Source organism: Globicephala melas, chromosome 21 (assembly GCF_963455315.2).
Source record: "Globicephala melas chromosome 21, mGloMel1.2, whole genome shotgun sequence".
Classification (NCBI taxonomy): Eukaryota; Metazoa; Chordata; class Mammalia; order Artiodactyla; family Delphinidae; genus Globicephala; species Globicephala melas.
The window spans coordinates 18,230,570-18,247,691 of record NC_083334.1 but is presented as its reverse complement, the minus strand read 5'-3'; positions in this window follow the sequence as shown (position 1 = coordinate 18,247,691).

The window sequence follows — 17,122 nt, the reverse complement described above, 5'->3', positions numbered from 1 at the left end:
ACACCAGTCAGAATGGCCATCATCCAAAAATCTACAAACAATAAATGCTGGAGAGGGTGTGGAGAAAAGCGAACCCTCTTGAACTGTTGATGGGAATATAAATTGATACAGCCACTATGGAGAACAGTATGGAGGTTCCTTAAAAAACTAAAACTAGAATTCCCATATGACCCAGCAATCCCACTAATGGGCATATACCCAGAGAAAACCATAATTCAAAAAGAGTCATGTACCAAAATGTTCACTGCAGCTCTATATACAATAGCCAGGACATGGAAGCAACCTAAGTGTCCATCAATAGATGAATGGATAAAGAAGATGTGGCACATATATACAGTGGAATATTACTCAGCTATAAAAAGGAACGAAACTGAGTTATTTGTAGTGAGGTGGATGGACCTAGAGACTGTCTTACAGAGTAAGTCAGAAAGAGAAAAGCAAATACCGTATGGTAGCACATATATATGGAATCTAAAAAAAGAAAAAGAAAAAAAATGATCAGAAGAACCTAGGGGCAAGATGGGAATAAAGATGCAGACCTACTAGAGAATGAATTTGAGGATACGGAGAGGGGGAAGGGTAAGCTGGGACAAAGTGAGAGAGTGGCATGGACATATATACACTACCAAACATAAAAAAGATAGCTAGTGTTAAGCAGCCACATAGCACAGGGAGATCAGCTTGGTGCTTTGTGACCACCTAGCGTGGTGGGATAGGCAGTGTGGGAGGGAGGGAGATGCAAGAGGGAAGAGATATGGGGACATATGTATATGTATAACTGATTCACTTTGTTATAAAGCAGAAACTAACACATGATTGTAAAGCAATTATACTCCAATAAAGATCTTAACAAAAAAAAAAGATTTTTAGGTTGTTGGCACAGAGAAATGCAATTGGTTTTTGTATACTGATTTTGAATTGAGCCTTAGTGAACTGTCTGATGAATTACAGTAATTTTTTGCTAAATTCTTGTGGTATCCTATGTAGGCAATTATTTCATTTGTGACTAATACTTATTTGGTTTCTTTTCAAATGTTTAAATATTCCCTTATATTAAAAAAAATTTTTTTTGACTGCATTGTGTCTTAATTGGTTCCCATGGGCTTTCTCTATTTGCGGCAAGTGGGGGCTACCAGTGCAGTGTGCAGGCTTCTCATTGTGGTGGCTTCTCATGTTGCGGAGCACGGGCTCTAGGCGTGTGGGCTTCAGTAGTTGTGGCACGTGGGCTTCAGTAGTTGTGGCTTGTGGGCTCTAAAGCGCAGGCTCAGTAGTTGTGGCGCATGGGCGTAGTTGCTCCGTGGCATGTGGGATCTTCCCAGATCAGGGATCGAACCTGTGTCCCCTGCATTGGCAGGTGGATTTTTAGCCACTGCACCACCAGGGAAGTCCCTGAAATTCTTTTTTTATTCAAGAAATAAAATATTGAATAAAAGCCATGACAATGGCCTTTTTTTTATTATTTTAAAAAATGCTTCTAATGTTTAACATAAATTTTATATTAGTAGTAGATATCATTCAGTGTGGTAAGGATCCAGTCTGTTTCTAGTTGGAAAGTATTTTAAAAATAAAGTGGTATTGAAGTTTTTGAAATGTTTCTAATGCATCTATTGAGATGATATTGTGGTGTTCCTTCATTTTATTAGCACGGGAATTAGGCAAACAAAATTTCCCCAAAATTGAAGCAGTATTCTCTTCTTTAATAAACTCAAATGGGTAATTTTTGCATCAATATTAATGAGTGAGAATATCTCATCCTTATCTGATTTTGATAACAAAGTTATATATCTTATAAAACAAAATGATGGTGTTCTTTTTTTATTTTCTCTGGCAAAGTTTGTAAATAATAGAAATTATATGATTATCGGGATTATCTATCTGATAGTTTGGTGAAGTAAACTTTGAAATCATCTAAAAACTATTTGTTGTATATTTTTAAATGTATTCAAGTTCTTTAATTTGTTATAAATTTTTTGAAGCTTCTTATGAGTTAGTTTTGAAAGCTATGTTTTCCTTGGGCTTGGTCATTTTTCTAAGTAAAACATTTTGACAAAATAGTGTTCAAAGTTTTCTCCTATTTTCTTCATAGTCTCTCCTCTGTAATTTTTTCTTTATTATTGTTATTAATATTTTTGTTTCTTCTATTTTCTTGATAATCTTTCATGAGAGTCAATTTTATTTATAATGTATCTCCATTGAATTGAACAGGGCCAATATCAAATAAGTCTATGTTCATTAATTAATAAATCCTTACACTAAACAATTTTAATTTTAAAATTTGATTCAAAATTATTAAATAATAAACTTTTATAGATCATCCAGCATATAATAAATTTTATCACGTGGAGTATTCCCAAGAGAGTAAGAATGCTTCCAAAATAAAATAAACTTTTTAAGTGAAATATATTATTAAAGATAAGACAAAAAGGATTAATGATCATATCCAGAGTTCATTCTGTTTTAGAATGACTCCCAGAGTAACTTGAATAAATTAAGGGCCGTGGGTTATAATTAACTATGGCTCACCCACCTGTTTTATCTTAATTGAGTAGTCTGGATATAGACAATTAAATAATAGAAAGAGATTTATTAATTTGAGTGCTTTGAACAAAATAGAAGTGTTCTATTATTTTCCTATCATCCCATCTTTGGTCTCAAGGTAGTTTATAATCAAATTTTGCCAGTTCCTTCAACTTTGTGTCACTTTTCTATTTGTAAAATGGGAAAATAGCAATAGAAATGACTTCTCTAGTTTTTGAGTGTATTCATTTAGTTATCATGTAAAAAGTGTAAATGTTACCTATTATTACTAATATTGTTCGCAGAGATATGATTTGTTGCAGATTCAGTATGACTCCTTCTGAACTATGGCAAAGTGACTGCATTTTGCTCATTTATGCATACATCACCATATTTGACACAATGTTATTCTCAAAGACCTTCAACAATTTTTTTAATTTAAATGAACTAAAATCTGAGATATTGCTATTTCTCACCAATATTGATTTTTAAGTTTCGTTTTGTCTTCTAGGTGGGCAGACAACTCTACTTCTGAGCTTTCACTTAGCTGGGACCACATGACTGGTTCTGCCCAATAGGAAGCAAACATTTGTGACACATGTCACTTCTCAGACTAAGAATTTAATTCCAGAGCATATCTCTATATTGTGTCATTTCATGCCAGAGCAACAAAAATGACATATCCTGATGGTGGAGTTAAAAGATGACACAGCTTCTGTTGGCCTGAGTCCCTAAAGTTCTGTGTGGAGCAGAGCCCTGTACAAACCTTCATGGAACTTTTTTTTTTTTTTAATGTCTTAAGTCACAGAGAATTTTGAGGATGTGTGTCACTGCAACAAAGCTGAGTCTATCATTACAAATTTATACCTTTTCTTAGTAGGAGGTAAAATACTAGCATTTGTACAAAACTTAGTGTTATCTCTTCATTGCTTTTTCTTACTGGGAAGTTGATCAAGCAGAAGAAAGTGAAGAGTCTGAATGAGTCATAAGTAAATAACCATCCATTGGCTTTTCAAAGTATATGTTGCTCTGTGTAGAATGGACACTAAGAAACGATTTGGCTATAGTAGATACAGGAGGAAAAAAAAAACTTGAGGGGAAAGTGTTCCTACATAACAGATACCCAGGAAATTCTTCTTGATTAATAAGAACTTCATATGACTGGGGTTTTGCAAATGACCTGAAGCCCATAAATACATGAATTTGTGGCAATCCTGAACCAGAGATGTGTTGCCTCAACTATTTTTCTCCAGAATTAGAACCCTCAAGATTCTGCTAGAGATTTCAAAATCAATCTTTCTAAGGACCATAAAATAAACATATCTCAACATGCTCCCATTCAGCTTCTCATTTCACTTTAAATTGAAACTGTAATGGATTTCTGGCTAGTTTGTACTACAGGTATTTCTCTACTTCAAATCAGGATGAAATACCAGGGAATGAGTGGTAGAAAAGGAGAGTCCTGCCTATGTGTTCGTGTCATTATCACCTTGCCATGTGTTCACTACATTTGTTATAACATTTCTGTCTCTATCTTATTCCTTTCTAACCTCATAAAGCTGTATCTTAAAACATTTGAGAAAAAAATGAATAAAAAGGGTAGAAACATAAGAAAAAATGTTTTCCTGATATGTAAGCCTCCAGATTCAATATTCAAACTGGGCTGGATTCCAAAGAACCACTTACTATTTTTCAAACTGCTCCAGTAATTGTCTTTCTTTTTTAATTTCTAAAAGCTATCATTAATAACCATTTCTTGAGGGTATACTCTCTGTGAATCCAAGAGAGCACAGGATGAGTTTTTGTACATCAACTCTCAACTATTTCTTGTGTGGAAAACAAAGGACTTAATTTATATGATACAGCAAAACAAATAAGTAGAATTTTTAGAGTTTAAGTTTTTAAGACATTTGTCATTGTTTACATAGTGGTTTAATTCTACATTCTCAACTCTCTGTTATAAATATTTCTTGGTTTCATATGCCCTCCTCTCACTTGCATCTATTATTCTTGAAGGTAGAATTTATCACTCTGATTCTCAGGTCAATAGGCTACTTGTTCAATAGGCTTCAAAAGTCCTAAAGGTACAATTAGAAAGAAACAAAAAACTCACAGATACATCATTTCTATGTCAGGGAAAACAGCCATGTAGATGATTCACATCATTCTTTTTTTTTTTTTTTTTTTTTTTTTGCAGCTCATGGAAACAACTACCTTGGGACATAGATTCTAATATTTACTGTATGAGGATATCTTACAATACAAAAAAGGGTGTATTGACAGACACTTGAAAATAGGTGTATGTTTGATATCTGTTGGTTGAGAACGTGCTTAGTAATGTAAAGCCTAATAACACTTTTATAATAGTTCATGGTGGGTTGTATTATGATAAAAAAAATCTAAGTGACTTATAATAAGAAAGGTTTATTTCTAACTCAACTTGAAGATTGCTGGCTACGATTTAGTTGTAGGACTACTCCATGTGTCTTTTTTTTTTTTTTTTTTTTTTTTTTTTTTTAACATCTTTATTGGGGTATAATTGCTTTACAATGGTGTGTTAGTTTCTGCTTTATAACAAAGTGAATCAGTCATACATAAACCTATGTTCCCATATGTCTTCCCTGTTGCGTCTCCCTCCCTCCCACCCTCCCCATCCCACCCCTCCAGGCTGTCACAAAGCACCGAGCCAATATCCCTGTGCCATGCGGCTGCTTCCCACTAGCTATCTACCTTACTGCGTTTGTTAGTGTGTATATGCCCATGACTCTCTCTCGCCCTGTCACAGCTCACCCTTCCCCCTCCCCATAACCTCAAGTCCGTTCTCTAAGAGGTCTGCGTCTTTATTCCTGCTTTACCCCTAGGTTCTTCATGACATTTTTTTCTTAAATTCCATATATATGTGTTAGCATACGGTATTTGTCTTTTTCTTTCTGACTTACTTCACTCTGTATGACAGACTCTAGGTCTATCCACCTCATTACAAATAGCTCAATTTCGTTTCTTTTTATGGCTGAGTAATATTCCATTGTATATATGTGCCACATCTTCTTTATCCATTCATCCGATGACGGGCACTTAGGTTGTTTCCATCTCCGGGCTATTGTAAATAGAGCTGCAATGAACATTTTGGTACATGACTCTTTTTGAATTTTGGTTTTCTCAGGGTATATGCCCAGTAGTGGGATTGCTGGGTCATATGGTAGTTCTATTTGTAGTTTTTTAAGGAACCTCCATACTGTTCTCCATAGTGGCTGAACCAATTCACATTCCCACCAGCAGTGCAAGAGTGTTCCCTTTTCTCCACACCCTCTCCAGCATTTATTGTTTCTAGATTTTTTGATGATGGCCATTCTGACTGGTGTGAGATGATATCTCATTGTAGTTTTGATTTGCATTTCTCTAATGATTAATGATGTTGAGCATTCTTTCATGTGTTTGTTGGCAGTCTGTATATCTTCTTTGGAGAAATGTCTATTTAGGTCTTCTGCCCATTTTTGGATTGGGTTGTTTGTTTTCTTGTTATTGAGCTGCATGAGCTGCTTGTAAATTTTGGAGATTAATCCTTTGTCGGTTGCTTCATTTGCAAATATTTTCTCCCATTCTGAGGGTTGTCTTTTGGTCTTGTTTACGGTTTCCTTTGCTGTGCAAAAGCTTTGAAGTTTCATTAGGTCCCATTTGTTTATTTTTGTTTTTATTTCCATTACTCTAGGAGGTGGGTCAGAAAGGATCTTGCTTTGATTTATGTCATAGAGTGTTCTGCCTATGTTTTCCTCTAAGAGTTTGATAGTTTCTGGCCTTACATTTAGGTCTTTAATCCATTTTGAGCTTATTTTTGTGTATGGTGTTAGGGAGTGATCTAATCTCATACTTTTACATGTACCTGTCCAGTTTTCCCAGCACCACTTATTGAAGAGGCTGTCCTTTCTCCATTGTACATTACTGCCACCTTTATCAAAGATAAGGTGTCCATATGTGCATGGGTTTATCTCTGGGCTTTCTATCCTGTTCCATTGATCTATCTTTCTGTTTTTGTGCCAGTACCATACCGTCTTGATGACTGTAGCTTTGTAGTATAGTCTGAAGTCAGGGAGCCTGATTCCTCCAGTTCCTTCTTTCGTTCTCAAGATTGCTTTGGCTATTCGGGGTCTTTTGTGTTTCCATACAAATTGTGAAAGTTTTTGTTCTAGTTCTGTGAAAAATGCCAGTGGTAGTTTGATAGGGATTGCATTGAATCTGTAGATTGCTTTGGGTAGTAGAGTCATTTTCACAATGTTGATTCTTCCAATCCAAGAACATGGTATATCTCTCCATCTATTTATATCATCTTTAATTTCTTTCATCAGTGTCTTATAATTTTCTGCATACAGGTCTTTTGTCTCCTTAGGTAGGTTTATTCCTAGATATTTTATTCTTTTTGTTGCAATGGTAAATGGGAGTGTTTTCTTGATTTCACTTTCAGATTTTTCATCATTAGTATATAGGAATGCCAGAGATTTCTGTGCATTAATTTTGTATCCTGCCACTTTACCAAATTCATTGATTAGCTCTAGTAGTTTTCTGGTAGCATCTTTAGGGTTCTCTATGTATAGGATCATGTCATCTGCAAACAGTGACAGCTTTACTTCTTCTTTTCCAATTTGGATTCCTTTTATTTCCTTTTCTTCTCTGATTGCTGTGGCTAAAACTTCCAAAACAATGTTGAATAATAGTGGTGAGAGTGGGCAACCTTGTCTTGTTCCTGATCTTAGTGGAAATGCTTTCAGTTTTTCACCATTGAGGATGATGTTTGCTGTGGGCTTGTCATATATGGCCTTTATTATGTTGAGGAAAGTTCCCTCTATGCCTACTTTCTGCAGGGTTTTTATCATAAATGGGTGTTGAATTTTGTCAAAAGCTTTCTCTGCATCTATTGAGATGATCATATGGTTTTTCTCCTTCAATTTGTTAATATGGTTTATCACATTGATAGATTTGCGTATATTGAAGAATCCTTGCATTCCTGGAATAAACCCCACTTGATCATGGTGTATGATCCTTTTAATGTGCTGTTGGATTCTGTTTGCTAGTATTTTGTTGAGGATTTTTGCATCTATGTTCATCAGTGATATTGGCCTGTAGTTTTCTTTCTTTGTGACATCCTTGTCTGGTTTTGGTATCAAGGTGATGGTGGCCTCGTAGAAGGAGTTAGGGAGTGGTCCTCCCTCTGCTATATTTTGGAAGAGTTTGAGAAGGATAGGTGTTAGCTCTTCTCTAAATGTTTGATAGAATTCGCCTGTGAAGCCATCTGGTCCTGGGCTTTTTTTTGTTGGAAGATTTTTAATCACAGTTTCAATTTCAGTGCTTGTGATTGGTCTGTTCATATTTTCTATTTCTTCCTGATTCAGTCTTGGCAGGTTGTGCATTTCTAAGAATTTGTCCATTTCTTCCAGATTGTCCATTTTATTGGCATAGAGTTGCTTGTAGTAATCTCTCATGATCTCTTTTATCTCTGCAGTGTCAGTTGTTACCTCTCCTTTTTCATTTCTAATTCTATTGATTTGAGTCTTCTCCCTTTTTTTCTTGATGAGTCTGGCTAGTGGTTTATCTATTTTGTTTATCTTCTCAAAGAACCAGCTTTTAGTTTTATTGATCTTTGCTATTGTTTCCTTCATTTCTTTTTCATTTATTTCTGATCTGATTTTTATGATTTCTTTCCTTCTGCTAGCTTTGGGGTTTTTTTGTTCTTCTTTCTCTAATTGCTTGAGGTGCAAGGTTAGGTTGTTTATTCGAGATGTTTCCTGCTTCTTAAGGTGGGCTTGTATTGCTATAAACTTCCCCCTTAGAACTGCTTTTGCTGCATCCCACAGGTTTTGGGTCGTTGTGTCTCCATTGTCATTTGTTTCTAGGTATTTTTTGATTTCCTCTTTGATTTCTTCAGTGATCTCTTCATTATTAAGTAGTGTATTGTTTAGCCTCCATGTGTTTGTATTTTTTACAGATCTTTTCCTGTAATTGATATCTAGTCTCATGGCGTTGTGGTCAGAAAAGATACTTGATACAATTTCAATTTTCTTAAATTTACCAAGGCTTGATTTGTGACCTAAGATATGATCTATCCTGGAGAATGTTCCATGAGCACTTGAGAAAAATGTGTATTCTGTTGTTTTTGGATGGAGTGTCCTATAAATATCAATTAAGTCCATCTTGTTTAATGTATCATTTAAAGCTTGTGTTTCCTTATTTATTTTCATTTTGGATGATCTGTCCATGGGTGAAAGTGGGGTGTTTAAGTCCCCTACTATGAATGTGTTACTGTCGATTTCCCCTTTTATGGCTGTTAGTATTTGCCTTATGTACTGAGGTGCTCCTATGTTGGGTGCATAAATATTTACAATTGTTATATCTTCTTCTTGGATCGATCCTTTGATCATTATGTAGTGTCCTTCTTTGTCTCTTTTAATAGTCCTTATTTTAAAGTCTATTTTGTCTGATATGAGAATTGCTACTCCAGCTTTCTTTTGGCTTCCATTTGCATGGAATATCTTTTTCCATCCCCTTACTTTCAGTCTGTATGTGTCTCTAGGTCTGAAGTGGGTCTCTTGTAGACAGCATATATAAGGGTCTTGTTTTTGTATCCATTCAGCTAATCTGTGTCTTTTGGTGGGAGCATTTAGTCCATTTACATTTAAGGTAATTATTGATATGTATGTTCCTATTCCCATTTTCTAAATTGTTTTGGGTTCGTTATTATAGGTCTTTTCCTTCTCTTGTGTTTCTTGCCTAGAGAAGATCCTTTAGCATTTGTTGTAAAGCTGGTTTGGTGGTGCTGAACTCTCTCAGCTTTTGCTTGTCTGTAAAGGTTTTAATTTCTCCATCAAATCTGAATGAGATCCTTGCTGGGTAGAGTAGTCTTGGCTGCAGGTTTTTCTCCTTCATCACTTTCAGTATGTCCTGCCACTCCCTTCTGGCTTGTAGGGTTTCTGCTGAGAGATCAGCTGTTAACCTTATGGGGATTCCCTTATGTGTTATTTGTTGTTTTTCCCTTGCTGCTTTTAATATGCTTTCTTTGTATTTAATTTTTGACAGTTTGATTAATATGTGTCTTGGCGTATTTCTCCTTGTATTTATCTTGTATGGGACTCTCTGTGCTTCCTGGACTTGATTAACTATTTCCTTTCCCATATTAGGGAAGTTTTCAACTATAATCTCTTCAAATATTTTCTCAGTCCCTTTCTTTTTCTCTTCTTCTTCTGGAACCCCTATAATTCGAATGTTGGTGCGTTTAATGTTGTCCCAGAGGTCTCTGAGACTGTCCTCAGTTCTTTTCATTCTTTTTTCTTTATTCTGCTCTGCAGTAGTTATTTCCACTATTTTATCTTCCAGGTCACTTATCCGTTCTTCTGCCTCAGTTATTCTGCTATTGATCCCATCTAGAGTACTTTTAATTTCATTTATTGTGTTGTTCATCGTTGCTTGTTTCATCTTTAGTTCTTCTAGGTCCTTGTTAACTGATTCTTGCATTTTGTCCAATCTATTGTCCATTCTATCTCCAAGATTTCGGATCAACCTTACTATCATTATTCTGAATTCTCTTTCAGGTAGACTCCCTATTTCCTCTTCATTTGTTAGGTCTGGTGCATTTTTATCTTGCTCCTTTATCTGCTGTGTGTTTTTCTGTCTTCTCATTTTGCTTATCTTACTGTGTTTGGGGTCTCCTTTTTGCAGGCTGCAGGTTTGTGGTTCCTCCTGTTTTTGATGTCTGTCTCTAGTGGCTAAGGTTGGTTCAGTGGGTTGTGTAGGCTTCCTGGTGGAGGGGGCTAGTGCCTGTGTTGTGGTGGATGAGGCTGGATCTTGTCTCTCTAGTGGTCAGGTTCACGTCTGGTGGTGTGTTTGGGGGTGTCTGTGGCCTTATTATGATTTTAGGCAGCCTCTCTGCTAATGGGTGGGGTTGTGTTCCTGTTTTGCTAGTTGTTCCATGTGTCTTTTAATAGCAGCATTTCAGCTACTAAGCAGACCCCACCAGCGACAAGCTGTTTTTGTGGTAGAGAGAAAAGATCAAGGGAGTGGATAAAGCATGCAATGGCTCATAAAGAGGTAGAGACTTTCAACATTTCTATTCACAGTACTTTGGCCGAAGCACATCATACGGCCAAATCAGACAATAGGGCAAGAAAATATTCTCCTCTAACAACAAGGCAGGCCAAGTCACTTGGACTTGTTGATTGCTTATATAAATATTCACAACTTCTTATCCTTCTTGTATCCACATTGCTTGGAATGTGACTTCCTAGATTCTCCCTTCTTAGACGTGGAGAGTATTTCACCACCTTTAAATAAGGGCTGGTCTTGTGATGGACTTCGGATAAAAGATAGTGATATAAGTGGTGGTTCTCTATTTTTGAACATAAACCTTCAGGACCTTTCACATTTTTACCCTTTCTCCTGGACCCCTGTCACATCCTGAGAAGAGATAATTCACCCAACTGAGGCAACCCTAGACAAGACAGCCACAGACAACTCCTCAGTTTGCTACAAATGCATTAAAATGAACCTAGCCAAGATCAGCCAAGTCTGGCTCTGACCAGAAGATGACTCTGGAAGACTAACAACCTCACAAGTAATAAAGAAGGCTGCTGCCTTATGATGTTATGTTTTTAATCATTTTGTTCATTATTGTGGCATTATCATGGCAACAGATAACTGAAACACATGGCAGTTCTACAGGTACAAAATCTTACAGAAAGAGGGTGGTGTTGAATAAATCAGAAAAATAGTATAATCTCACACATTTTAAAAATGAATTCTATTTTATCTATAGAAATAAAAAAATATATTACTATGTAATATTATTTAGACTAAAACAGATTACTACATTTAAGAGTCAAGAACCTCTTACTATTCCAAGAGTTCCAGATCAACAAGCTGGCAATTTAGGGAATTTTTGTATAATTATTCCTAGAATCTAGTAAACTCACCAGCATTAGAAGCTCTTGTTAGTTTCTTCTGGAAGAATTCATTATTCTCATTTTTATAAGAAAATAATGTCTCTGATTAATTAAGTGTATGGAATAACAATTTCTGTAATAACTTCATGATTTGGCATTTCACTGCTCTTTGTTGTTCTTAGATCTTTTGTCTCAGGATTTTTTCAACATTTCATATGATGTTCTCTTTCTTAGAAGTCTTCATTCCACTTACCTCCTTGTACTCAATCTTTTTTTCTCTCTTTCTCTTGTTCCAATTTCACTAAGTATAATTAACTGATGTTCTTTATTGTTCTGGCCACAAAATAAATGCATTCCTAAAATCAACTGTAGTCTGCTAGTCTGTCCTATAATTTCTCTTATGGGGACAATTTTTTCCTTACTATTTTAACTCTCATCCATTAAGGAAGAACTCCCAGTGTATATTTCTGATACCGACATATTTCCTCTGTTTAGTCATATTTTCAGCTACCTGCTAGCATTTTATATATATATATATTTCTTTTTTTTTCTTGCAGTACGCGGGCCTCTCACTGTTGTGGCCTCTCCCGTTGCGGAGCACAGGCTCCGGACGCGCAGGCTCGGCGGCCATGGCTCACGGGCCCAGCTGCTCCGTGGCATGTGGGATCTTCCTGGACTAGGGCACGAACCCATGTCCCCTGCATCGGCAGGCAGACTCTCAACCACTGCCCCACCAGGGAAGCCCTGTAGATGTATTTTTGATGTATCTGTGGGGAGGAAGTTTATTTCCACGTCTTACTCCTCTGCCATCTTGAAGGTCCTCCCCTGCAATTCTTACAGAGGAAACCATGTGTTTTAGTGACAAGAGCACTGCTGAGAATTAGGAAGCTTTGCTTATGCTCCTGGCCTCATTGCTTATATGCTGTTTGGCATTAACATCAAACTTCCCACTGCCTCAAGTTGCTCATGTGTATAATGAGTTCTTCTGTTACAACACTGAGGTCTACCTAACAGGGATGATATGAGAATTAATTGGCGGGGGGCGGGGGGAGTCTTTAACCTGAGAACTATATTTCTAAGAAATATATTTAAAAATAAATAAAACAAAGTTACTTAATAGTTAAAATGCTTTCTAAGTCTCTTCAGATATGATGCTTTTGATTTAATGGTTTCCAAAAGGAGCAACAAAAATTCATCTGCTCTCCACTTTGAATCAAAGAATGACCATGCAGCTACAGCATTACATACTAATATGTTTCTATGCACATACTACTCATCAGCTTACTTCTCCTACAGTGACACAGAATGAAAGGTAATCATCTGCTCTTGCACAGTGAAATGAAGATATCCGTATTAACCAAGCAAATGAGTACATGATAATTGTTCTTCAGGGATAAAATAACAACACCTTGCTTTGCTGGAAGTCCTAATGCAGATGGTGTAAAACGCGATAGCATATTACATGAAATAAAACTTTATGTTGAAATTCACTGATTAAACATGACATATTAGGGATGCATGCTTTTTGAAAACACAGTAAAAACATTAGATTAGAATTACAATTTTTGTGCAATGTAAATGCCATTATTATAATTTTTAAAGTTTTTTAAAAAATAACATAATGTAATGAAAACTTACACTAGTATAAGCAAGTTGATTGTAGTAGGAAGGCCTGAATACAAAGTAAATCACAAAAAAAATCTCACTTTATGAATAAGTCTGGACATATATCCAGATAATTCTATAAGGCAGGTGCCATTGGTAACTGTTTGGAATGTACTGAATCACCCCCAAATTTTTGACTCAAATCCTTAAAATAAGAGGAAGTTTAACATAGAAGAAGACTAAAATTTTGTAATATATTACTCTATTAATGCTTAAAAATAATACAAAATGTATTGATTATAATATTCAAAATATACAAATATAATATTTAAAAGACTGAATAATACATGAAAATCCTGAATCTTTGGATTTGTGTTACAGAAGTCTACAAACATTTATGCATATGTGGATCAACAAAAGACATGGATTTAGCAAACCTAGGTTTTCATCTTGGATTTGATACATGAACTCTGTGGTCCTGGGCAAGTCAAGTTTTCTCGCTTGAGAAATAACAAAACTAGACAAAATTATCTTTCAGTTCCCTCTAAACTAAGATCTCTGAAACCTGTATGAACTCCATTTTTCCTTAAGTCACAAGTTAACACAGTGTTTACTTGATGGATTGTAAAAAGAAAGGCATTAAATAGGTTGTAAAAACTGATATCACATATTCCTATTGTTTGAAAAAGTTTCAAATGTTCAAATTATTCAATTACAAACTAGCAAAATGCTAGTCAGTTTTCACAAAAACATACATAATTATCTAAATAAATACTGGTAATCATAAACTCATAAAAAGAGCAAAGGAATAATGCCCTTTTAAATTCTTAAACCTGACAACCAAGCTAAGATACTCTCCCGCCTTTTAAGACATTTAGCTTACATTAAAAAGATCTATTAAGAATGCCTACCAGCATGTTTAAATCTGCAATATCAGCTTTCTGTCATCTTTTACACCAAATCAAAATTAATCAATTAAACTTTGTTTATTCAGAAGGTGACTCTGTAAAGCAAAATTAACAAAATGAATTGCAAATGAAAACAAAAATCAAGACCATCCAGAAATGTTTTGCATCAGCTAACATTTGATGAGCACCTACTCTGTGTCAGACGCCATCTTAAGTGCTTCCCATTTGCTGGTTCCTTAAATACTCACAACTCAAAGAGGTGTTACTGTTGTGTCATTTACACAGATGACAACATGAGGCACAGAGAAGTTCAGAAAGGCTCAAAGCTCTTCTAGCTCCCAAGTGGCTGAGCCAGGACTGGAAGCCAGGAATTCTAGGTCCAGAGTCTATGCTTTTTTACCACTCTAGACCCTCTCAACATATGTCATGCAGTTTGGGAAACCAGGGGTAGATCAGTGTGAATGAATCACCAGAAAATGTGAGATGACAATCAGAAGAGCGTTTGTAGTAGGAGTCTGGATTTAACAGAAATGACTAAAATTTTCCAAGCAGAGATGTGATATGAAAAGAGCAGGGGCTTCCCTGGTGGTGCAGTGATTGGGAATCCGCCTGCCAGTGCAGGGGACACGGGTTCAATCCCTGGTCTGGGAAGATCCCACATGCTGCAGAGCAACTAAGCCCATCCGCCACAACTACTGAGCCTGCGCTCTAGACCCCATGAGCCACAACTACTGAAGCCCATGGGCCTACAGCCCATGCTCTGCAACAAAGAAAAGTCACCGCAATGAGAAGCCCACACACCGCAATGAAGAGTAATCCCTGCTGGCCGCAACTAGAGAAAGCCACATCAGCGAAGATCCAATGCAGCCAATCAAGCAATCAATGTATTAAAAAAAAGAGCAGAGTTTCAAACATTTCTGGCTGCAGGGCACATAGTGCACTAGAGAGATCTTGCTAGCCAGAAGGCTCCTGCTATTATGAACATGAGCCAGCAGTGACCCAGAATGGAAAGGCAGTGTAAGAAGTGTGAGGAGGCACTGTGAAAATAACCAAGGCGTTGTGAAATAATGACTAAGACATGCAACCAATTATTGTTGGAGGAGGAGGAGTGGTAAGAAACCTATGAAATAAAAGGAAGTTCAACAGTTTTGAATTCCACGCACTTGGAAATGCATGCTGTCATAACAAAAAAAAAAAGGCACCAGAAAACACAATTGTCACTAATGGTTAAGACCAAGAGGATGAATTCAATTTTAGGTGTAGTAACACACCCTAAAGTCTCAAATTAATATTATGAAGTTTTGAAGATAAAGTAACAAGTTTGTATCTAATATCTTCCTTTGAGGAGAGAGAGTTAGTAAGAGAATGTTATAAATTTTCAAAAACTAAACTGCATGTAAATTTCTAAAGAAATCACCAAAAAAGTATTTGGGCTTTGCCTCATAAAAGGATTAAATTATGGTTCAAAGAAATAAAATCCATGTAAATCTGTATAGTTTCCCAGAAAAGATATTTGCCATTCTAACATGCTACCGGAGAATTTGAAATAAATCTTAAATAACAAAACTACACTGATACTTCATATTATATAAACTACTTCTCAGACCATCTGTAGCTTTGTACTGGCCATCAATCTGCCTCTGTCTGTTATGGTTTTCCCAGTCACCTTTTGTTTAAATGAAACACATCCTGCAGGAGTAGAATCATCAGGAAGCCCATATTTTCTGAGATATTTTGTGTTCAAAATGGTTTCTCTGTAGGCTTTTGATTTGAAAGAAAGGGTAGTTAATTATAAAATCCTTGGCTCACAGTTTTTTCCCTTGAGTATCATTAAGTATGGTTCAACTCTTATTAACATTGAATATGAGTGTCTAAAACTCTGATGGCAATCTCATTTTCTTTTGTTTATATGAGGTATGAACATGGGTATAAAAATATGTAATCTGTTGGAGTATATTTTCTAATTATTTTTTCAAAAATACGTGCTCAGTTGAATGTTTTTTGAATTTCTGTGTGTCAGAAAAAATTATTCTAATATAATATGGCCAAGTGTTTTAGGTTAATTCTAAGTTAGACTGTGATATTTCTAAGCATTTCTTGAAAATAAATACAAAAACTTCTAGAGCCTAATGGCATTTGGAAAATGTGTTCCAAGGGAAAAGAGACCAAGTTACAAGTTTGACCTCTTAGGGAGATCTTTACTGTTAGAGACAAAAGGAAATTATCAACACAGCATGGTATCTATTCCAAATAATTTTTTTTTTTTTTTTTTTTTTGCGGTGCACGGGCCTCTCACTGTTGACTCCTGTAATAAAGCCAGGGTACCAAGTTGCCCTAAATCCTTTGAGCCAGCAGAAATGGCCCCACCCCACCCTTCCTAGAGAAAGGGTCTTCCTAGAGACCATGAAAATGCCTCACCTTCACCAGATTGTTGTGCTGTCTTCCTCTGGATCTGCTCATACTTCCCCTCATTGCTTCTAACTGAGCAGTAAGACCAAGACTTGACATGGCCTGACTGGGAAGTGCCTCTCCCGCTCTAGAAGGAAAGAGATCATTCACTGAAAGATCTGCAAGTCTTAGTTAATACAGACAACGGGGGCTGGAAGAACATGCATGGGTATGGACCATAAGGGTTGATATCTTATAGTACAACGGAAAAAGGGTTATTTTAAGGAGAAACTAGTTTTATAGTTAGTTAATGTTAATTATAAACCGAGTTGATAAGTTCCCAGCTGTGGTCCCATATTCCTCAGTTAGCTTACCTCAGTCTAAAATATTTCTTATTCTCTCTAATGCTCTCTAAGGCAGTCAAGGTTCTTTTTTGCTCCAGCTATTCTGTGTTACTTTATCTTGCCCAAAGTTTAGAAATTGATTAATCTCTAAGGGAGATTACATTTTATCTGGGTCTTAAATAATTCATTCAATTTTATAGCTAATCTTTGTTTACTCATTGTCATCACAATCTAACGGAGGGCAATCGCCTTTACTCTGCCCTTAGAAATTATCTGAACATTTTATATTCTCAACCAATTTCCAGCAATTCAGAGTTGAAGGTAAGTTTGATTCAAAATTTCTTTGATTATCTTTCAGTTCGGTAGTACTGGGTGATTTTCCAAACTTTGTGTGTCATCATCCATTCTGCGGGGGAAAAAAAATCCTCCTTATTTT